Here is a 24,375-nt window from a genome sequence, read left to right on the forward strand (position 1 = left end):
CGATCATCATGAAATGTTCAGATCACTTACATCTCAATAGAGTCTACCTTCTTGTAACGTTTCAGCTTGATTGGACCTTGTTTTCACACAAATGGACCCAGAATGATGTGAAATTGTGCTTCGTGCAAAATAATTCTGGGTGCCATTTACAAACCATAAGTGCTAATGACTCCATTCCTTTTTGTGGTTGTAGGGGCTGTTGATTGGAGCACACTAAAACAAACCTGATCTCTCTAGGACATTCAGAAGCCAAGTTATAAGCCCACAAATGTGTAACTGGACTACTTCTTTAAATTAACATCAGATCCGGTGACCTTTGGGATATGGTTTGACACCCTTAGGAAAGTGCTATCATCATGAAACGTTCAAATCACTTACAACTCAATAGATTCTACCTTTCTGTAACGTTTCAGCCCTATTGGACCTTGTTTTCACACATATGAACCCAGAATGATGTGAAATTGTGCTTCGTGCAACATAATTCTGGGTGCCATTTAAAAACCATAAGTGCTAATGACTCCATTCCTTTTTGTGGATGTAGGAATTGTTGATTGGAGTACACTAAAACAAACCTGATCTCTCTAGGACATTCAGAAGCCAAGTTATAAGCCCACAAATGTGTAACTGGACTACTTCTTTAAATTGACACCAGATCCGGTGACCTTTGGGACATGGTTTGACCCCCTTCGGAAAGTGCTATCATCATGAAACGTTCAGATCACTTACAACTCAATAGATTCTACCTTCCTGTAATGTTTCAGCCTGATTGGACCTTGTTTTCACACAAATGAACCCAGAATGATGTGAAATTGTGCTTCGTGCAACATAATTCTGGGTGCAATTTACAAACCATAAGTGCTAATGACTCCATTCCTTTTTGGGGTAATGGGGGCTGTTAATTGGAGTACTCTAAATTAAACCTGACCTCTCTAGGATATTCAGAAGCCAAGTTAAAAGCCCATAAAGGTGTAACTGCACTACTTCTTTAAAGTGACACCAGGCCCGGTGACCTTTGGGACATGGTTTGACCCCCTATAGGAATGTGCGATCATCATGAAACGTTCAGATCACTTACAGCTCAATAGATTCTACCTTCTTGTAACGTTTCAGCTTGATTGGACATTGTTTTCACACAAATGGACCCAGAATCATGTGAAATTGTGCTTCGTGCAAAATAATTCTGGGTGCCATTTACAAACCATAAGTGCTGATGACTCCATTCCTTTTTGTGGTTGTAGGGGCTGTTGATTGGAGTACTCTGAAACAAACCTGATCACTCTGGGACATTCAGAAGCCAAGTTATGAGCCCACAAATGTGTAACTGGACTACTTCTTTAAATTGACACCAGATCCGGTGACCTTTGGGACATGGTTTGACCCCCTTAGGAAAGTGCTATCATCATGAAACGTTCAGATCACTTACAACTCAATAGATTCTACCTTCCTGTAATGTTTCACCCTGATTGGACCTTGTTTTCACACAAATGAACCCAGAATGATGTGAAATTGTGCTTCGTGCAACATAATTCTGGGTGCCATTTAAAAACCATAAGTGCTAATGACTCCATTCCTTTTTGGGGTAATGGGGGCTGTTAATTGGAGTACTCTAAATTAAACCTGACCTCTCTAGGATATTCAGAAGCCAAGTTATAAGCCCACAAAGGTGTAACTGCACTACTTCTTTAAAGTGACACCAGATCCGGTGACCTTTGGGACATGGTTTGACCCCCTATAGGAATGTGCGATCATCATGAAACGTTCAGATCACTTACAACTCAATAGATTCTACCTTCTTGTAACGTTTCAGCCTGATTGGACCTTGTTTTCACACAAATGGACCCAGAATGATGTGAAATTGTGCTTCGTGCAACATAATTCCGGGTGCCATTTAAAAACCATAAGTGCTAATGACTCCATTCCTTTTTGTGGATGTAGGAACTGTTGATTGGAGTACACTAAAACAAACCTGATCTCTCTAGGACATTCAGAAGCCAAGTTATAAGCCCACAAATGTGTAACTGGACAACATCTTTAAATTGACACCAGATCCGGTGACCTTTGGGACATGGTTTGACCCCCTTAGGAAAGTGCTATCATCATGAAACGTTCAGATCACTTACAACTCAGTAGATTCTACCTTCCTGTAACGTTTCAGCCTGATTGGACCTTGTTTTCACACAAATGAACCCAGAATGATGTGAAATTGTGCTTCGTGCAACATAATTCTGGGTGCCATTTACAAACCATAAGTGCTAATGACTCCATTCCTTTTTGGGGTAATGGGGGCTGTTAATTGGAGTACTCTAAATTAAACCTGACCTCTCTAGGATATTCAGAAGCCAAGTTATAAGCCCATAAAGGTGTAACTGCACTACTTCTTTAAAGTGACACCAGGCCCGGTGACCTTTGGGACATGGTTTGACCCCCTATAGGAATGTGCGATCATCATGAAATGTTCAGATCACTTACAACTCAATAGAGTCTACCTTCTTGTAACGTTTCAGCTTGATTGGACCTTGTTTTCACACAAATGGATCCAGAATGATGTGAAATTGTGCTTCGTGCAAAATAATTCTGGGTGCCATTTACAAACCATAAGTGCTAATGACTCCATTCCTTTTTGTGGTTGTAGGGGCTGTTGATTGGAGTACTCTGAAACAAACCTGATCACTCTAGGACATTCAGAAGCCAAGTTATGAGCCCACAAATGTGTAACTGGACTACTTATTTAAATTGACACCAGATCCGGTGACCTTTGGGACATGGTTTGACCCCCTTAGGAAAGTGCTATCATCATGAAACGTTCAGATCACTTACAACTCAGTAGATTCTACCTTCCTGTAACGTTTTAGCCTGATTGGACCTTGTTTTCACAAAAATGAACCCAGAATGATGTGAAATTTTGCTTCGTGCAACATAATTCTGGGTGCCATTTACAAACCATAAGTGCTAATGACTCCATTCCTTTTTGGGGTAATTGGGGCTGTTAATTGGACTACTCTAAATTAAACCTGACCTCTCTAGGATATTCAGAAGCCAAGTTATAAGCCCATAAAGGTGTAACTGCACTACTTCTTTAAAGTGACACCAGGCCCGGTGACCTTTGGGACATGGTTTGACCCCCTATAGGAATGTGCGATCATCATGAAATGTTCAGTTCACTTACAACTCAATAGAGTCTACCTTCTTGTAACGTTTCAGCTTGATTGGACCTTGTTTTCACACAAATGGACCCAGAATGATGTGAAATTGTGCTTCGTGCAAAATAATTCTGGGTGCCATTTACAAACCATAAGTGCTAATGACTCCATTCCTTTTTGTGGTTGTAGGGGCTGTTGATTGGAGTACTCTGAAACAAACCTGATCACTCTAGGACATTCAGAAGCCAAGTTATGAGCCCACAAATGTGTAACTGGACTACTTATTTAAATTGACACCAGATCCGGTGACCTTTGGGACATGGTTTGACCCCCTTAGGAAAGTGCTATCATCATGAAACGTTCAGATCACTTACAACTCAATAGATTCTACCTTCCTGTAACGTTTCAGCCTGATTGGACCTTGTTTTCAAAAAAATAAACCCAGAATGATGTGAAATTGTGCTTCGTGCAACATAATTCTGGGTGCCATTTAAAAACCATAAGTGCTAATGACTCCATTCCTTTTTGTGGTTGTAGGGGCTGTTGATTGGAGTACACTAAAACAAACCTGATCTCTCTAGGACATTCAGAAGCCAAGTTATAAGCCCACAAATGTGTAACTGGACTACTTCTTTAAATTGACACCAGATCCGGTGACCTTTGGGACATGGTTTGACCCCCTTAGGAAAGTGCTATCATCATGAAACGTTCAGATCACTCACAACTCAATAGATTCTACCTTCTTGTAACGTTTCAGCCTGATTGGACCTTGTTTTCACACAAATGAACCCAGAATGATGTGAAATTGTGCTTTGTGCAACATAATTCTGGGTGCCATTTAAAAACCATAAGTGCTAATGACTCCATTCCTTTTTGGGGTAATGGGGGCTGTTAATTGGAGTACTCTAAAACAAACCTGGCCTCTTTAGGATATTCAGAAGCCAAGTTGTAAGCCCTCAAAGGTGTAACTGGACTACTTCTTTAAAGTGACACCAGGCCCGGTGACCTTTGGGACATGGTTTGACCCCCTATAGGAATGTGCGATCATCATGAAATGTTCAGTTCACTTACAACTCAATAGAGTCTACCTTCTTGTAACGTTTCAGCTTGATTGGACCTTGTTTTCACACAAATGGACCCAGAATGATGTGAAATTGTGCTTCGTGCAAAATAATTCTGGGTGCCATTTACAAACCATAAGTGCTAATGACTCCATTCCTTTTTGTGGTTGTAGGGGCTGTTGATTGGAGTACTCTGAAACAAACCTGATCACTCTAGGACATTCAGAAGCCAAGTTATGAGCCCACAAATGTGTAACTGGACTACTTATTTAAATTGACACCAGATCCGGTGACCTTTGGGACATGGTTTGACCCCCTTAGGAAAGTGCTATCATCATGAAACGTTCAGATCACTTACAACTCAATAGATTCTACCTTCCTGTAACGTTTCAGCCTGATTGGACCTTGTTTTCAAAAAAATAAACCCAGAATGATGTGAAATTGTGCTTCGTGCAACATAATTCTGGGTGCCATTTAAAAACCATAAGTGCTAATGACTCCATTCCTTTTTGTGGTTGTAGGGGCTGTTGATTGGAGTACACTAAAACAAACCTGATCTCTCTAGGACATTCAGAAGCCAAGTTATAAGCCCACAAATGTGTAACTGGACTACTTCTTTAAATTGACACCAGATCCGGTGACCTTTGGGACATGGTTTGACCCCCTTAGGAAAGTGCTATCATCATGAAACGTTCAGATCACTTACAACTCAATAGATTCTACCTTCCTGTAACGTTTCAGCCTGATTGGACCTTGTTTTCAAAAAAATAAACCCAGAATGATGTGAAATTGTGCTTCGTGCAACATAATTCTGGGTGCCATTTAAAAACCATAAGTGCTAATGACTCCATTCCTTTTTGTGGTTGTAGGGGCTGTTGATTGGAGTACACTAAAACAAACCTGATCTCTCTAGGACATTCAGAAGCCAAGTTATAAGCCCACAAATGTGTAACTGGACTACTTCTTTAAATTGACACCAGATCCGGTGACCTTTGGGACATGGTTTGACCCCCTTAGGAAAGTGCTATCATCATGAAACGTTCAGATCACTCACAACTCAATAGATTCTACCTTCTTGTAACGTTTCAGCCTGATTGGACCTTGTTTTCACACAAATGAACCCAGAATGATGTGAAATTGTGCTTTGTGCAACATAATTCTGGGTGCCATTTAAAAACCATAAGTGCTAATGACTCCATTCCTTTTTGGGGTAATGGGGGCTGTTAATTGGAGTACTCTAAAACAAACCTGGCCTCTTTAGGATATTCAGAAGCCAAGTTGTAAGCCCTCAAAGGTGTAACTGGACTACTTCTTTAAAGTGACACCAGGCCCGGTGACCTTTGGGACATGGTTTGACCCCCTATAGGAATGTGCGATCATCATGAAATGTTCAGATCACTTACAACTCAATAGATTCTACCTTCTTGTAATGTTTCAGCCTGATTCGACCTTTTTTTCACACAAATGGACCAAGAATGATGTGAAATTGTGCTTTGTGCAACATAATTCTGGGTGCCATTTACAAACCATAAGTGCTAATGACTCCATTCCTTTTTGTGGTTGTAGGGGCTGTTGATTGGAGTACACTAAAACAAACCTGATCTCTCTATGACATTCAGAAGCCAAGTTATAAGCCCACAAATGTGTAACTGGACTACTTCTTTAAAGTGACACCAGATCCGGTGACCTTTGGGACATGGTTTGACCCCCTTAGGAATGTGCGATCATCATGAAACGTTCAGATCACTTACAACTCAATAGATTCTACCTTCTTGTAACGTTTCAGCCTGATTGGACCTTGTTTTCACACAAATGGACCCAGAATGATGTGAAATTGTGCTTCGTGCAACATAATTCTGGGTGCCATTTAAAAACCATTAGTGCTAATGACGCCATTCCTTTTTGAGGTAATAGGGGCTGTTAATTGGAGTACACTAAAAAAAACCTGACCTCTCTAGGACATTCAGAAGCCAAGTTATAAGCCCACAAAGGTGTAACTGGACTACTTCTTTAAAGTGACACCAGGCCCAGTGACCTTTGGGACATGGTTTAACCCCCTATAGGAATGTGCGATCATCATGAAACATTCAGATCACTTACAGCTCAATAGATTCTACCTTCTTGTAACGTTTCAGCCTGATTGGACCTTGTTTTCACACAAATGGACCCAGAATGATGTGAAATTGTGCTTCGTGCAACCTAATTCTTGGTGCCATTTACAAACCATAAGTGCTAATGACTCCATTCCTTTTTGTGGTTGTAGGGGCTGTTGATTGGAGTACACTAAAACAAACCTGACCTCTCTAGGACATTCAGAAGCCAAGTTATAAGCCCACAAAGGTGTAACTGGACTACTTCTTTAAAGTGACACCAGGCCCAGTGACCTTTGGGACATGGTTTAACCCCCTATAGGAATGTGCGATCATCATGAAACGTTCAGATCACTTACAACTCAATAGATTCTACCTTCTTGTAACGTTTCAGCCTGATTGGACCTTGTTTTCACACAAATGGACCCAGAATGATGTGAAATTGTGCTTTGTGCAACATAATTCTGGGTGCCATTTACAAACCATAAGTGCTAATGACTCCATTCCTTTTTGGGGTAATGGGGGCTGTTAATTGGAGTACTCTAAATTAAACCTGACCTCTCTAGGATATTCAGAAGCCAAGTTATAAGCCCACAAAGGTGTAACTGCAATACTTCTTTAAAATGACACCAGGCCCGGTGACCTTTGGGACATGGTTTGACCCCCTATAGGAATGTGCGATCATCATAAAACGTTCAGATCACTTACAACTCAATATATTCTACCTTCCTGTAACGTTTCAGCCTGATTGGACCTTGTTTTCACACAAATGAACACAGAATGATGTGAAATTGTGCTTCGTGCAACATAATTCTGGGTGCCATTTAAAAACCATAAGTGCTAATGACTCCATTCCTTTTTGGGGTAATGGGGGCTGTTAATTGGAGTACTCTAAATTAAACCTGACCTCTCTAGGATATTCAGAAGCCAAGTTAAAAGCCCACAAAGGTGTAACTGCACTACTTCTTTAAAGTGACACCAGGCCCGGTGACCTTTGGGACATGGTTTGACCCCCTATAGGAATGTGCGATCATCATGAAACGTTCAGATCACTTACAACTCAATATATTCTACCTTCTTGTAACGTTTCAGCCTGATTCGACCTTGTTTTCACACAAATGGACCCAGAATGATGTGAAATTGTGCTTCATGCAACATAATCCTGGGTGCCATTTACAAACCATAAGTGCTAATGACTCCATTCCTTTTTGTGGTTGTAGGGGCTGTTGATTGTAGTACATTAAAACAAACCTGACCTCTCTAGGATATTCAGAAGCCAAGTTATAAGCCCACAAATGTGTAACTGGACTACTTCTTTAAATTGACAACAGATCCGGTGACCTTTGGGACATGGTTTGACCCCCTTAGGAATGTGCGATCATCATGAAACGTTCAGATCACTTACACCTCAATAGATTCTACCTTCTTGTAACGTTTCAGCCTGAATGGACCTTGTTTTCACACAAATGGACCCAGAATGATGTGAAATTGTGCTTCGTGCAACATAATTCTGGGTGCCATTTACAAACCATAAGTGCTAATGACTCCATTCCTTTTTGTGGTTGTAGGGGCTCTTGATTGGATTACTCTGAAACAGACCTGATTACTCTAGGACATTCAGAAGCCAAGTTATGAGCCCACAAATTTGTAACTGGACTACTTATTTAAATTGACACCAGATCCGCTGACCTTTGGGACATGGTTTGACCCCCTTAGGAAAGCGCTATCATCATGAAACGTTCAGATCACTTACAACTCAATAGATTCTACCTTCCTGTAACGTTTCAGCCCTATTGGACCTTGTTTTCACACAAATGAACCCAGAATGATGTGAAATTGTGCTTTGTGCAACATAATTCTGGGTGCCATTTAAAAACCATAAGTGCTAATGACTCCATTCCTTTTTGGGGTAATGGGGGCTCTTAATTGGAGTACTCTAAAACAAACCTGACCTCTTTAGGATATTCAGAAGCCAAGTTGTAAGCCCACAAAGGTGTAACTGGACTACTTCTTTAAAGTGACACCAGGCCCTGTGACCTTTAGGACATGGTTTGACCCCCTATAGGAATGTGCAATCATCATGAAATGTTCAGATCACTTACAACTCAATAGATTCTACCTTCTTGTAACGTTTCAGCCTGATTGGACCTTGTTTTCACACAAATGGACCCAGAATGATGTGAAATTGTGCTTCGTGCAACATAATTCTGGGTGCCATTTACAAACCATAAGTGCTAATGACTCCATTCCTTTTTATGGTTGTAGGGGCTGTTGATTGGAGTACACTAAAACAAACCTGATCTCTCTAGGACATTCAGAAGCCAAGGTATAAGCCCACAAATGTGTAACTGGACTACTTCTTTAAAGTGACACCAGATCCGGTGACCTTTGGGACATGGTTTGACCCCCTTAGGAAAGTGCTATCATCATGACACGTTCAGATCACTTACAACTCAATAGATTCTACCTTTCTGTAATGTTTCAGCCCTATTGGACCTTGTTTTCACACAAATGAACCCAGAATGATGTGAAATTGTGCTTCGTGCAACATAATTCTGGGTGCCATTTAAAAACCATAAGTGCTAATGACTCCATTCCTTTTTGTGGATTTAGGAACTGTTGATTGGAGTACACTAAAACAAACCTGATCTCTCTAGGACATTCAGAAGCCAAGTTATAAGCCCACAAATGTGTAACTGGACAACTTCTTTAAATTGACACCAGATCTGGTGACCTTTGGGACATGGATTGACCCCCTTAGGAAAGTGCTATCATCATAAAACGTTCAGATCACTTACAACTCAATAGATTCTACCTGCCTGTAACGTTTCAGCCTGATTGGACCTTGTTTTCACACAAATGAACCCAGAATGATGTGAAATTGTGCTTCGTGCAACATAATTCTGGGTGCCATTTACAAACCATAAGTGCTAATGACTCCATTCCTTTTGGGGGTAATGGGGGCTGTTAATTGGAATACTCTAAAACAAACCTTACCTCTCTAGGATATTCAGAAGGCAAGTTATAAGCCCATAAAGGTGTAACTGCACTACTTCTTTAAAGTGACACCAGGCCCGGTGACCTTTGGGACATGGTTCGACCCCCTATAGGAATGTGCGATCATCATGAAACGTTCAGATCACTTACAACTCAATAGAGTCTACCTTCTTGTAACATTTCAGCTTGATTGGACCTTGTTTTCACACAAATGGACCCAGAATGATGTGAAATTGTGCTTCGTGCAAAATAATTCTGGGTGCCATTTACAAACCATAAGTGCTAATGACTCCATTCCTTTTTGTGGTTGTAGGGGCTGTTGATTGGAGTACTCTGAAACAAACCTGATCACTTTAGGACATTCAGAAGCCAAGTTATGAGCCCACAAATGTGTAACGGGACTACTTATTTAAATTGACACCAGATCCGGTGACCTTTGGGACATGGTTTGACCCCCTTAGGAAAGTGCTATCATCATGAAACGTTCAGATCACTTACAACTCAATAGATTCTACCTTCCTGTAACGTTTCAGCCTGATTGGACCTTGTTTTCACACAAATGAACCCAGAATGATGTGAAATTGTGCTTCGTGCAACATAATTCTGGGTGCCATTTAAAAACCATAAGTGCTAATGACTCCATTCCTTTTTGTGGTTGTAGGGGCTGTTGATTGGAGTACACTAAAACAAACCTGATCTCTCTAGGACATTCAGAAGCCAAGTTATAAGCCCACAAATGTGTAACTGGACTACTTCTTTAAATTGACACCAGATCCGGTGACCTTTGGGACATGGTTTGACCCCCTTAGGAATGTGCGATCATCATGAAGCATTCAGATCACTTACACCTCAATAGATTCTACCTTCTTGTAACGTTTCAGCCTGAATGGACCTTGTTTTCACACAAATGGACCCAGAATGATGTGAAATTGTGCTTCGTACAACATAATTCTGGGTGCCATTTAAAAACCATAAGTGCTAATGACTCCATTCCTTTTTGGGGTAATGGGGGCTATTAATTGGAGTACTCTAAAACAAACCTGACCTCTTTAGGATATTCAGAAGCCAAGTTGTAATCCCTCAAAGGTGTAACTGGACTACTTCTTTAAAGTGACACCAGGCCCGGTGACCTTTGGGAAATGGTTTGACCCCCTATAGGAATGTGCGATCATCATGAAACGTTCAGATCACTTACAACTCAATAGATTCTACCTTCTTGTAACGTTTCAGCCTGATTGGACCTTTTTTTTTTCACACAAATGGACCCAGAATGATGTGAAATTGTGCTTCGTGCAACATAATTCTGGGTGCCATTTACAAACCATAAGTGCTAATGACTCCATTCCTTTTGGGGTTGTAGGGGCTGTTGATTGGAGTACACTAAAACAAACCTGATCTCTCTAAGACATTCAGAAGCCAAGTTATAAGCCCACAAATGTGTAACTGGACTACTTCTTTAAATTGACACCAGATCCGGTGACCTTTGGGACATGGTTTGACCCCCTTAGGAAAGTGCTATCATCATGAAACGTTCAGATCACTTACAACTCAATAGATTCTACCTTTCTGTAACGTTTCAGCCCTATTGGACCTTGTTTTCACACAAATGAACCCAGAATGATGTGAAATTGTGCTTCGTGCAACATAATTCTGGGTGCCATTTAAAAACCATAAGTGATAATGACTCCATTCCTTTTTGGGGTAATGGGGGCTATTAATTGGAGTACTCTAAAACAAACCTGACCACTCTAGGATATTCAGAAGCCAAGTTGTAAGCCCTCAAAGGTGTAACTGGACTACTTCTTTAAAGTGACACCAGGCCCGGTGACCTTTGGGACATGGTTTGACCCCCTATAGGAATGTGCTATCATCATGAAACGTTCAGATCAATTACAACTCAATAGATTCTACCTTCTTGTAACGTTTCAGCCTGATTGGACCTTTTTTTCACACAAATGGACCCAGAATGATGTGAAATTGTGCTACGTGCAACATAATTCTGGGTGCCATTTACAAACCATAAGTGCCAATGACTCCATTCCTTTTTGTGGTTGTAGGGGCTGTTGATTGGAGTACACTAAAACAAACCTGATCTCTCTAGGACATTCAGAAGCCAAGTTATAAGCCCACAAATGTGTAACTGGACTACTTCTTTAAAGTGACACCAGATCCGGTGACCTTTGGGACATGGTTTGACCCCCTTAGGAAAGTGCTATCATCATGAAACGTTCAGATCACTTACAACTCAATAGATTCTACCTTCTTGTAACGATTCAGCCTGATTGGACCTTGTTTTCACACAAATGGACCCAGAATGATGTGAAATTGTGCTTCGTGCAACATAATTCTGGGTGCCATTTAAAAACCATAAGTGCTAATGACTCCATTCCTTTTTGGGGTAATGGGGGCTGTTAATTGGAGTACTCTAAATTAAACCTGACCTCTCTAGGATATTCAGAAGCCAAGTTATAAGCCCATAAAGGTGTCACTGCACTACTTCTTTAAAGTGACACCAGGCCCGGTGACCTTTGGGACATGGTTTGACCCCCTATAGGAATGTGCGATCATCATGAAACGTTCAGATCACTTACAGCTCAATAGATTCTACCTTCTTGTAACGTTTCAGCTTGATTGGACCTTGTTTTCACACAAATTGACCCAGAATGATGTGAAATTGTGCTTCGTGCAAAAAAATTCTTGGTGCCATTTACAAACCATAAGTGCTGATGACTCCATTCCTTTTTGTGGTTGTAGGGGCTGTTGATTGGAGTACTCTGAAACAAACCTGATCACTCTAGGACATTCAGAAGCCAAGTTATGAGCCCACAAATGTGTAACTGGACTACTTCTTTAAATTGACACCAGATCCGGTGACCTTTGGGACATGGTTTGACCCCCTTAGGAAAGTGCTATCATCATGAAACGTTCAGATCACTTACAACTCAATAGATTCTACCTTCCTGTAACGTTTCAGCCTGATTGGACCTTGTTTTCACACAAATGAACCCAGAATGATGTGAAATTGTGCTTCGTGCAACATAATTCTGGGTGCCATTTAAAAACAATGAGTGCTAATGACTCCATTCCTTTTTGGGGTAATGGGGGCTGTTAATTGGAGTACTCTAAATTAAACCGGACCTCTCTAGGATATTCAGAAGCCAAGTTATAAGCCCACAAAGGTGTAACTGCACTACTTCTTTAATGTGACACCAGATCCGGTGACCTTTGGGACATGGTTTGACCCCCTATAGGAATGTGCGATCATCATGAAACGTTCAGATCACTTACAACTCAATAGATTCTACCTTCTTGTAACGTTTCAGCCTGATTGGACCTTGTTTTCACACAAATGAACCCAGAATGATGTGAAATTGTGCTTCGTGCAACATAATTCTGGGTGCCATTTACAAACCATAAGTGCTAATGACTCCATTCAATTTTGTGGTTGTAGGGGCTGTTGATTGGAGTACACTAAAACAAACCTGATCTCTCTAGGACATTCAGAAGCCAAGGTATAAGCCCACAAATGTGTAACTGGACTACTTCTTTAAAGTGACACCAGATCCGGTGACCTTTGGGACATGGTTTGACCCCCTTAGGAAAGTGCTATCATCATGACACGTTCAGATCACTTACAACTCAATAGATTCTACCTTTCTGTAACGTTTCAGCCCTATTGGACCTTGTTTTCACACAAATGAACCCAGAATGATGTGAAATTGTGATTCGTGCAACATAATTCTGGGTGGCATTTAAAAACCATAAGTGCTAATGACTCCATTCCTTTTTGTGGATTTAGGAACTGTTGATTGGAGTACACTAAAACAAACTTGACCTCTCTAGGATATTCAGAAGCCAAGTTATAAGCCCACAAATGTGTAACTGGACTACTTCTTTAAAGTGACACCAGGCCCGGTGACCTTTGGGAAATGGTTTGACCCCCTATAGGAATGTGCGATCATCATGAAACGTTCAGATCACTTACAACTCAATAGATTCTACCTTCTTGTAACGTTTCAGCCTGATTGGACCTCTTTTTTTCACACAAATGGACCCAGAATGATGTGAAATTGTGCTTCGTGCAACATAATTCTGGGTGCCATTTACAAACCATAAGTGCCAATGACTCCATTCCTTTTTGTGGTTGTAGGGGCTGTTGATTGGAGTACACTAAAACAAACCTGATCTCTCTAGGACATTCAGAAGCCAAGTTATAAGCCCACAAATGTGTAACTGGACTACTTCTTTAAAGTGACACCAGATCCGGTGACCTTTGGGACATGGTTTGACCCCCTTAGGAAAGTGCTATCATCATGAAACGTTCAGATCACTTACAGCTCAATAGATTCTACCTTTCTGTAACGTTTCAGCCCTATTGGACCTTGTTTTCACACAAATGAACCCAGAATGATGTGAAATTGTGCTTCGTGCAACATAATTCTGGGAGCCATTTAAAAACCATAGGAGTACACTAAAATAAACCTGATCTCTCTAGGACATTCAGAAGCCAAGTTATAAGCCCACAAATGTGTAACTGGACTACTTCTTTAAAGTGACACCAGATCTGGTGACCTTTGGGACATGGTTTGACCCCCTTAGGAATGTGCGATCATCATGAAACGTTCAGATCACTTACAACTCAATAGATTCTACCTTCTTGTAACGTTTCAGCCTGATTGGACCTTGTTTTCACACAAACGGACCCAGAATGATGTGAAATTGTGCTTCGTGCAACATAATTCTGGGTGCCATTTAAAAACCATAAGGGCTAATGACTCCATTCCTTTTTGAGGTAAAAGGGGCTGTTAATTGGAGTACTCTAAAACAAACTTGACCTCTCTAGGATATTCAGAAGCCAAGTTATAAGCCCACAAATGTGTAACTGGACTACTTCTTTAAAGTGACACCAGGCCCGGTGACCTTTGGGACATGGTTTGACCCCCTATAGGAATGTGATATCATCATGAAACGTTCAGATCACTTACAACTCAATAGATTCTACCTTCTTGTAACGTTTCAGCCTGATTGGACCTTTTTTTCACACAAATGGACCCAGAATGATGTGAAATTGTGCTTCGTGCAACATAATTCTGGGTGCCATTTACAAACCATAAGTGCTAATGACTCCATTCCTTTTTGGGGTAATGGGGGCTGTTAATTGGAGTACTCTAAATTAAACCTGACCTCTCTAGGATATTCAGAAGCCAAGTTATAAGCCCATAAAGGTGTCACTGCACTACTTCTTTAAAGTGACACCAGGCCCGGTGACCTTTGGGACATGGTTTGACCCCCTATAGGAATGTGCGATCATCATGAAACGTTCAGATCACTTACAGCTCAATAGATTCTACCTTCTTGTAACGTTTCAGCTTGATTGGACCTTGTTTTCACACAAATTGACCCAGAATGATGTGAAATTGTGCTTCGTGCAAAAAAATTCTGGGTGCCATTTACAAACCATAAGTGCTGATGACTCCATTCCTTTTTGTGGTTTTAGGGGCTGTTGATTGGAGTACTCTGAAACAAACCTGATCACTCTAGGACATTCAGAAGCCAAGTTATGAGCCCACAAATGTGTAACTGGACTACTTCTTTAAATTGACACCAGATCCGGTGACCTTTGGGACATGGTTTGACCCCCTTAGGAAAGTGCTATCATCATGAAACGTTCAGATCACTTACAACTCAATAGATTCTACCTTCCTGTAACGTTTCAGCCTGATTGGACCTTGTTTTCACACAAATGAACCCAGAATGATGTGAAATTGTGCTTCGTGCAACATAATTCTGGGTGCCATTTAAAAACAATGAGTGCTAATGACTCCATTCCTTTTTGGGGTAATGGGGGCTGTTAATTGGAGTACTCTAAATTAAACCGGACCTCTCTAGGATATTCAGAAGCCAAGTTATAAGCCCACAAAGGTGTAACTGCACTACTTCTTTAATGTGACACCAGATCCGGTGACCTTTGGGACATGGTTTGACCCCCTATAGGAATGTGCGATCATCATGAAACGTTCAGATCACTTACAACTCAATAGATTCTACCTTCCTGTAACGTTTCAGCCTGATTGGACCTTGTTTTCACACAAATGAACCCAGAATGATGTGAAATTGTGCTTTGTGCAACATAATTCTGGGTGCCATTTAAAAACCATAAGTGCTAATGACTCCATTCCTTTTTGTGGTTGTAGGGGCTGTTGATTGGAGTACACTAAAACAAACCTGATCTCTCTAGGACATTCAGAAGCCAAGTTATAAGCCCACAAATGTGTAACTGGACAACTTCTTTAAATTGCCACGAGATCCGGTGACCTTTGGGACATGGTTTGACCCCCTTAGGAAAGTGCTATCATCATAAAACGTTCAGATCACTTACAACTCAATAGATTCTACCTGCCTGTAACGTTTCAGCCTGATTGGACCTTGTTTTAACACAAATGAACCCAGAATGATGTGAAATTGTGCTTCGTGCAACATAATTCTGGGTGCCATTTACAAACCATAAGTGCTAATGACTCCATTCCTTTTTTGGGGTAATGGGGGCTGTTAATTGGAGTACTCTAAAACAAACCTGACCTCTCTAGGATATTCAGAAGGCAAGTTATAAGCCCATAAATGTGTAACTGCACTACTTCTTTAAAGTGACACCAGGCCCGGTGACCTTTGGGACATGGTTCGACCCCCTATAGGAATGTGCGATCATCATGAAACGTTCAGATCACTTACAACTCAATAGATTCTACCTTCCTGTAACGTTTCAGCCTGATTGGACCTTGTTTTCACACAAATGAACCCAGAATGATGTGAAATTGTGCTTCGTGCAACATAATTCTGGGTGCCATTTAAAAACCATAAGTGCTAATGACTCCATTCCTTTTTGTGGTTGTAGGGGCTGTTGATTGGAGTACACTAAAACAAACCTGATCTCTCTAGGACATTCAGAAGCCAAGTTATAAGCCCACAAATGTGTAACTGGACTACTTCTTTAAATTGACACCAGATCCGGTGACCTTTGGGACATGGTTTGACCCCCTTAGGAAAGTACTATCATCATGAAACGTTCAGATCACTCACAACTCAATAGATTCTACCTTCCTGTAACGTTTCAGCCTGATTGGACCTTGTTTTCACACAAATGAACCAAGAATGATGTGAAATTGTGCTTTGTGCAACATAATTCTGGGTGCCATTTAAAAACCATAAGTGCTAATGACTCCATTCCTTTTTGGGGTAATGGGGGCTATTAATTGGAGTACTCTAAAACAAACCTGACCTCTTTAGGATATTCAGAAGCCAAGTTGTAATCCCTCAAAGGTGTAACTGGACTACTTCTTTAAAGTGACACCAGGCCCGGTGACCTTTGGGACATGGTTTGAACCCTATAGGAATGTGCGATCATCATGAAACGTTCAGATCACTTACAACTCAATAGATTCTACCTTCTTGTAACGTTTCAGCCTGATTGGACCTTTTTTTTTCACACAAATGGACCCAGAATGATGTGAAATTGTGCTTCGTGCAACATAATTCTGGGTGCCATTTACAAACCATAAGTGCTAATGACTCCATTCCTTTTTGTGGTTGTAGGGGCTGTTGATTGGAGTACACTAAAACAAACCTGATCTCTCTAGGACATTCAGAAGCCAAGTTATAAGCCCACAAATGTGTAACTGGACTACTTCTTTAAATTGACACCAGATCCGGTGACCTTTGGGACATGGTTTGACCCCCTTAGGAAAGTGCTATCATCATGAAACGTTCAGATCACTTACAACTCCATAGATTCTACCTTTCTGTAATGTTTCAGCCCTATTGGACCTTGTTTTCACACAAATGAACCCAGAATGATGTGAAATTGTGCTTCGTGCAACATAATTCTGGGTGCCATTTAAAAACCATAAGTGATAATGACTCCATTCCTTTTTGGGGTAATGGGGGCTATTAATTGGAGTACTCTAAAACAAACCTGACCTCTCTAGGATATTCAGAAGCCAAGTTGTAAGCCCTCAAAGGTGTAACTGGACTACTTCTTTAAAGTGACACCAGGCCCGGTGACCATTGGGACATGGTTTGACCCCCTATAGGAATGTGCTATCATCATGAAACGTTCAGATCACTTACAACTCAATAGATTCTACCTTCTTGTAACGTTTCAGCCTGATTGGACCTTTTTTTCACACAAATGGACCCAGAATTATGGCAAGCCAAATGAGCATTTATTCTGATATCAGGATATCAGCCAGAATTGTCATGAACATGTAAGCCATTTCTGTCCACTAGTTAACTAGTTAGACATGTTTGTGTCAACTAGTTAAATATCGAGGGTGAAAATGTGCCCACTAGTTAACTAGTGACAGCAGAAATGCGCACTAGTTAACTAGTGAACACATTTAGTCTTCAGTAGTTAACTAGTTGACACAAAAACTGCTCACTAGTTAACTAGTAAAAGCAGAAATGCATAGCAGTCAGCTACTTGAAGGTATTTGTCTCACTAGTTAACTAGTGAGGGTCAAAATGTGCACACTAGTTAACTTGTGGTAGACATAAATGCGCACTAGTTAACTAGTGAACATATTTTGGCTTCACTAGTTAACTAGTTGACACATAAATGGCTCACTAGTTAACTAGTAAAGACCAAAATGCATACCAGTCAGCTAGTTGAAGGTTTTTGTGTCTCACTAGTTAACTAGTGATGGCCAAAATGTGCACACTAGTTAACTTGTGGTAGACATAAATGTGCACTAGTTAACTAGTGAACACATTTTGGCTTCACTAGTTAACTAGTTGTCACATAAATGGCTCACTAGTTAACTAGTAAAGGCCAAAGTGCATACCAGTCAGCTAGTTGAAGGTTTTTTGTGTCTCACTAGTTAACTATTGATGGCCAAAATGTGCACACTAGTTAACTAGTGAAGGCTTAACTCCTAACTAGTTAACTAGTTGGAGTAGGTCAGTGCCACTAGTTAACTAGTGAACCATTAATGGCTCACTAGCTAGCTAGTTGATGGCAGCAGGCTCACTAGTTACCTAGTTGATGCATCCATTGTCCAAACTAGTTAACTAGTGAGGACATAAATGTATACTAGTAAACTAGTTCAAGTCTACATTCACACTAGCTAGCTAGTTGCGCAGAATTCTAATTAGGAGGCGGAGAATTTCTCAAATTAAGACTCTCTATTGGCTCCCTGTGTCAAAATAAAATATGACAACCAATCACAGTGCGGAATTTCGTAAAATCCCACCCCAAACATTTGCATGCGGCACACAAGTTAACATGCTGGCCAGAGGAACCTCAGCTAGTGAACTAGTAGTGGCTTCAGTGTGACACTTACATGTAAACTTGTGAAGGCAGAACTGCTCACTAGTTAACTAGAGAGGGTACAAATGTCCACTAGTTAACTAGTGAGGTGCAAAATAAGTGTCACTAGTTCACTAGTGGGCCCCAAATCGCCCACAAGTTAACTAGTAAGGTGCGGATATGCTCACTAGTTAACTAGTGAGGTGCAGATTTGCTCACTAGTTAACTAGTGCGCCCTAAAGCGCTCACTAGTTAACTAGTAAGGTGCAAAAAAGCATCACTAGTTAACTTGTAAAGTGCAGATATGCTCACTAGTTAACTAGTGGGCCCCAAAATGTCAACAAGTTAACTAGTAGGGTGCGGATTTGCTCACTAGTTAACTAGTGAGGCACAGATATGCTCACTAGTTAACTAGTGATGTGCGGATTTGCTCACTAGTTAACTAGTGAGGTGCAGATTTGCTCACTAGTTAACTAGTGTGCCCTAAAGCACCCACTAGTTAACTAGTAAGGTGCAAAAAAGCATCACTAGTTAACTTGTAAAGTGCAGATATGCTCACTAGTTAACTAGTGGGCCCCAAAACGCCAACTAGTTAACTAGTAGGGTGCGGATTTGCTCACTAGTTAACTAGTGAGGCACAGATATGCTCACTAGTTAACTAGTGAAGTGCGGATTTGCTTACTAGCTAACTAGTGAGGTGCGGATTTGCTCACTAGTTAACTAGTGAAGTGCGGATTTGCTCACTAGTTAACTAGTGAGGTGCGGATTTGCTCACTAGTTAACTAGTGAGGTGCGGATTTGCTCACTAGTTAACTAGTGAGGTGCGGATTTGCTCACTAGTTAACTAGTGAGGTGCAGATATGCTCACTAGTTAACTAGTGAGGTGCAGATATGCTCACTAGTTAACTAGTGCGCACAAGACGCACACTAGTTGCTGTTTTTGGAGCAATCTAGTTTACTTGTTATGTAAAAATGTGTTCTTACTAGTTAACTAGTGACAAATTTACCTTCACTAGTTAACTAGTTGACATATTTGGCCTTTCTAGTTCACTTGTAATGGGACAGGAAGCACTCACTAGTTAACTAGTGAGCATATCTGCATTATAATTTTTTCTCACTAGCTTAAAGAGGGCAAACTGAGCCTTACATGTTAAGTAGTGAACACAAAACACTGTCACTAGTTAACTAGCTGCAGAAAAATGCCCCTAAAACTAGTAAATTTGTGGAATTTGAATAAATACACACTTGGCTGGCATTCTGTGTAACATGTTAACTAGTTCGACCGCTGTACTGCTCACTAGTTAGCTAGTGAGCAAATCCGGCCTTTACATGCAAATGAAGAAATGCAGAACAGCAATGTGATTGGTCCATGTAGGACTGAGAAACAAAGTATGGCGGACTCTGTTCAGGCTGTTCTAAGAGAAAATTTGATAAACTAAGATCGTTTGAGCACATAAATATGTTTTGACGATATTTGTAGCGAGAAAGTTGTGGTGTATTGCTGTAATATTTGTTCAGTCAACGTGTGCAGTCTTTAGTTTTCAGTTATTAGTCTGAAAAAGCCTGGAGGCGGAAGGCAGCGGCAGACAGCATGTCTGTTTCTGTTGACAGGAAAGTGCAGAAACTCCGCAGAAATCTCCGTCAGATATATTGTTTCACATTTGTACGGAAGCGACAAGTTTATAATAATAAAAAAGGCTCTATTTTACATACGTTGCTGTAAAGCCTGCCAGCACTCATAGTATTTTAAAGGTATGAATTTGCGAGAAGATGTAGAACCTAGTGCTTGTGGTCTAGTGACTAACGTGTTCGCCTGCAATGGTGAAGGTCACGAGTTCGATACTGGATCATACACTTTAGTTTTGTACATTATTTCACTTCTTTTCTTTTGCATAATTTTTGTATTTATGTCAACAAGAAACAAAATACGTAACGGATTAGTGGGCAGAGTTACACACACACACACACACACACACACACACACACACACACACACACACACACACACACACACACACACACACACACACAACATGTAAACAAGTATTTTATGAGTATGAATCTGATTATTGCCGACAGTCGATATTTAAGCATGTGTGTCCCCCTTCCTCAATCCATCCTCGCAAAATAAAATCATCGGCACAGCACAGCATGCTTTCTCTTGATCCAGAACTAGCACTTCGAAATTGATCATGTCCGCGGCCATCTGCTGCACAATCAGCTGCTCGCATCGCGGGAAACATTGAAAACAGCTTCATGAACTGAGACACAACAGGGTTAACATCGACAAAAAAATCCACAAATAAATCTAAATAATTAATGCCATTTCCGTCTTTTTCCTTGAAATATACAAATAGCAGATCATAAATCTAGAGCAGAAAAAGCTGCTGCAGGAAGCAGGGTCTGTAGTTATTCATGCACCAATTCATCAATGTGATTATTGATCAAGATCAGGTAAACTGATATTAATGTTGCAACATTTCATTTGATCATCTGAATGATACCACACAACTGAATGACCTGTTGAGTCTCTGCATATTCAGGTATTTACTACGGAAAACAAACAACAGCAGGCAGCAGCAGGACTCCCCATGTTATTTCTCGGGTCGCTGGCCCGCGGTTGTCGGGGCCGCTGCGGTCAGCTCTTAGCCGGGAAGCCCTCGTTCGGCTGCGTGGGCTGCTTCACCGTGGACCAGCTCCCAGCAGCCGCTGGTCGGGAGAAACGCTCTGGCTGCAGCTCCGATCAGACCCTACCAACACCTCGCCACAGACAGCACCGCATTAAAAGCCCACAATTACGACCCGCTCCCCAAAGATACAGTTCTCAAGCACTGATGAACACATACATAACCCACAACAGCTATGAAATGTGTGTTATTTACGGCAAAAAGGAGATATTTTTCAAGCCGACGTGCCAATGTTAACCGCAGTTGGCTTGGAAATGTGCAGATTTTATTATTTTTGTCAATTAAAATCCCCCTTGTTTGCTCTTACGTTTTACGAAAACGCAATATTAATTAAAGCACGCTTTAGTGATCAGCATGTAAAGCAAAGAAGAAATGTGAACATTTCAACCCATTTCGAACCAACCAGTAATATGATTTCTTAATACGGTGCAGCGGCAGCATTTAAAAACCAAAATATAGTTTTTACTCTCCAAAAAAAGGAGAAGACAGTCACGGTGCAGCAACCCATTTTAGTCCATTAATCTCCACAATAAATATCCAGACAGAGAATTTCTACGGCCTCGCTGTAAACTCCAATGTCACCCAGGACCAGTCTTAAAGAGACAACGCGCTTAAAGGGAAAGTGTGTAGATTTCTGGCAATAGGGGGTAGTAAATACCAAAGTCACTGCAAACAAGCTGTATTTTTTGTTCAAGTGAGGACCTTACTAACTAATGCTCATAAAGCCAACAAAACCCTCTGGACTCTAGCTGTAACTCTCAAATTAGGATATGAGATTAATGACTCAGGTTCACGCTCCAATACATTAATTGTTTGAGAAATGCATCTTTTTATGTTGAGTGCCATCCGCCAAATAACACACGAGAAAAGGAAGAAGAAGAGTGTTGTTGCACAGTTTTCAAAGGAGTCAAAAACCACCAGCAAAACCATAAATACAGCTAAATAAACATAGAATCCAACATGGCGTCCTCCAGAGAGTCGGACCCTCGCCTGTGTATTTTATTACTATGAAGGGTACATGAACTGATTAGGAACACAATGTCATAGGGTCAAAGGTCAAGGTTGTGTGAGGTCATATATATATCAAAAATTGCCTGAACGGGTTGAATGATTTTGACCAAATCAGAGGTGATAGCTCCCTATCAAAGGTAGATAAACTGATCAGGTCACAACCTCATAGGGTCAAAGGTAAAGGTCGTGTGAGGCCGTATATATGAAAAATTGGTTTTTGTGTGCAATATCTTCTGAACAGGTTGAAATACTTTGACCAAATCGCAGGTGAGAACTCCCTATCTAAGGTAAATAAACTCATGAGGTACAAAACCTCATAGGGTCAAAGGTCAAGGTTGTGTGAGGCCGTATATATGAAAATTTGGCTTTTGTGTGCAATATCTCCTGAACGGGTTGAAGGATTTTGACAAAATCAGAGGTCATAACTCCCTATCAAAGGTAAATAAACTCATCACATACACAAGTTCATAGGGTCAGAGGTCAGTGTCATGAGAGATAATATATATGACCAGTCAGGCATATCCCGCGACGCTCTGCATCGATTTGCAGGGCTTTCTTGTTTCTACAGAGTTTATGTAGGGTGCTGCTGGTTTGGGGTGTTATGTCAGCAGGCAGAGTTTAGGAGTCTGACAGCTGTGGGGAAGAAACTGTTTCGGGACCTGGTAGTCTTAGTCCATAGGCTCCTGTAGCGCTTCCCAGAGGGCAGGAGGGTGAAGAGTCCATTCGATGGGTGACTGGAGTCTGATGGTTTTCCCTGCCCTTTTCAGACACCAAGAAAAAAGGAGAGTAACTTTATTTTGTTTGTGTGATTTTATTTTGTTGTGTGACTACTGGTTGCAGTTCCCTGTTCAATTGATTGCTGTTCCCTGTTAAATTTAAAAAAGAAAAAAGTCTAAAGTTTTGTTTTGACTGGAGAGAACTAAAAAAGGTTACACTGTCTTCTGGTACTAGCTCAAAATAACAAGTGGTGCTTGCTGCAGAACCACAAAGGCGGAGCTGCACCAGAAGGTGGAGCTGCACCAGAGTCAGCCCCGCCCATTCCAGAATCAGCCCCGCCCATTCCATTAGAGTCAGTCTAATTCCTTCCAGTTGTCAGACTTGATAGCATTCTGGAACCAAAGAGGGTGTTGTAGCTAAAAAATGCGAGATTGAGGACGGAGTTGAGAAGTTAATTGAACAGTTTTTGTAAAGGTTCCATATAATTAAAAATCTAACTTTTGGAACTTTTAATCATGTTATATTGTCATTTCCTCATAAGAAACACGCCAAAGCCATTTTTAGCCTCATTCATGCATTTTCCTCCCATCTCAGCTTCAATTTGGTCTCCTCCCCCGAAGCGGGTCTGGTCTTGGTTCTCAAATCTGGATATTCTGTGAATTTTCTGACAAATTATTTCTGAAATGACTTCTACTGAGACACCGCCAATAAACCATACATCCCATCTCAGAGACACACTGGGCAGCACAATTACATGTAACGCCACTTGATTTATAACAGATGCGGTGGTGTAGTGGTTATGGAGTCAGGTTGACATGCTGTTTCGCCTCCCAGTAGTGTAAGTTTTAGGTAGTTTACAACCTCTTTTCTTCATTTCTAGCTACACTTGCCAGTACTATGTTTACAACAATTTACTGGTATACCGTTTAACATATAATGTGTTTATTTATTTATTTATTCGTTTATTTAGCCAGTGTGAGTCCATTTGTGAGCAGAGTTTCAACTAAAATGCTGTTTAGGAACGACCAAATTCAAAGAACTTTTAGCGACATAAATATTTTGCTGAAAAGAAACATTACAACTAAAATATAAACAAATTGAATGTGGCTAAATCGACTGCTGATGACCCCACCGAGAATCGAACCAGCATCAGCTGGGGGGAAAGCAAAAACCAACTCAGACTATTTTACCACTAGACTACCAGAGGCCATTCAATAGACTGAAGTGCTGTTGTACACCACTTTTATTAGACCAGCTGTAGGCAGATATTCGCTAAAAGAAACCTTTTCATTTCGAGATATATTCAGTCTTTGTCATGTAGCAAGTTATATTTATCTTGTTTAATTGGAGTATAGAACATAGCATTAACGA

The sequence above is a fragment of the Nothobranchius furzeri genome, chromosome 10 (genome assembly GCF_043380555.1).
Source record: "Nothobranchius furzeri strain GRZ-AD chromosome 10, NfurGRZ-RIMD1, whole genome shotgun sequence".
In the NCBI taxonomy this organism is placed as follows: domain Eukaryota; kingdom Metazoa; phylum Chordata; class Actinopteri; order Cyprinodontiformes; family Nothobranchiidae; genus Nothobranchius; species Nothobranchius furzeri.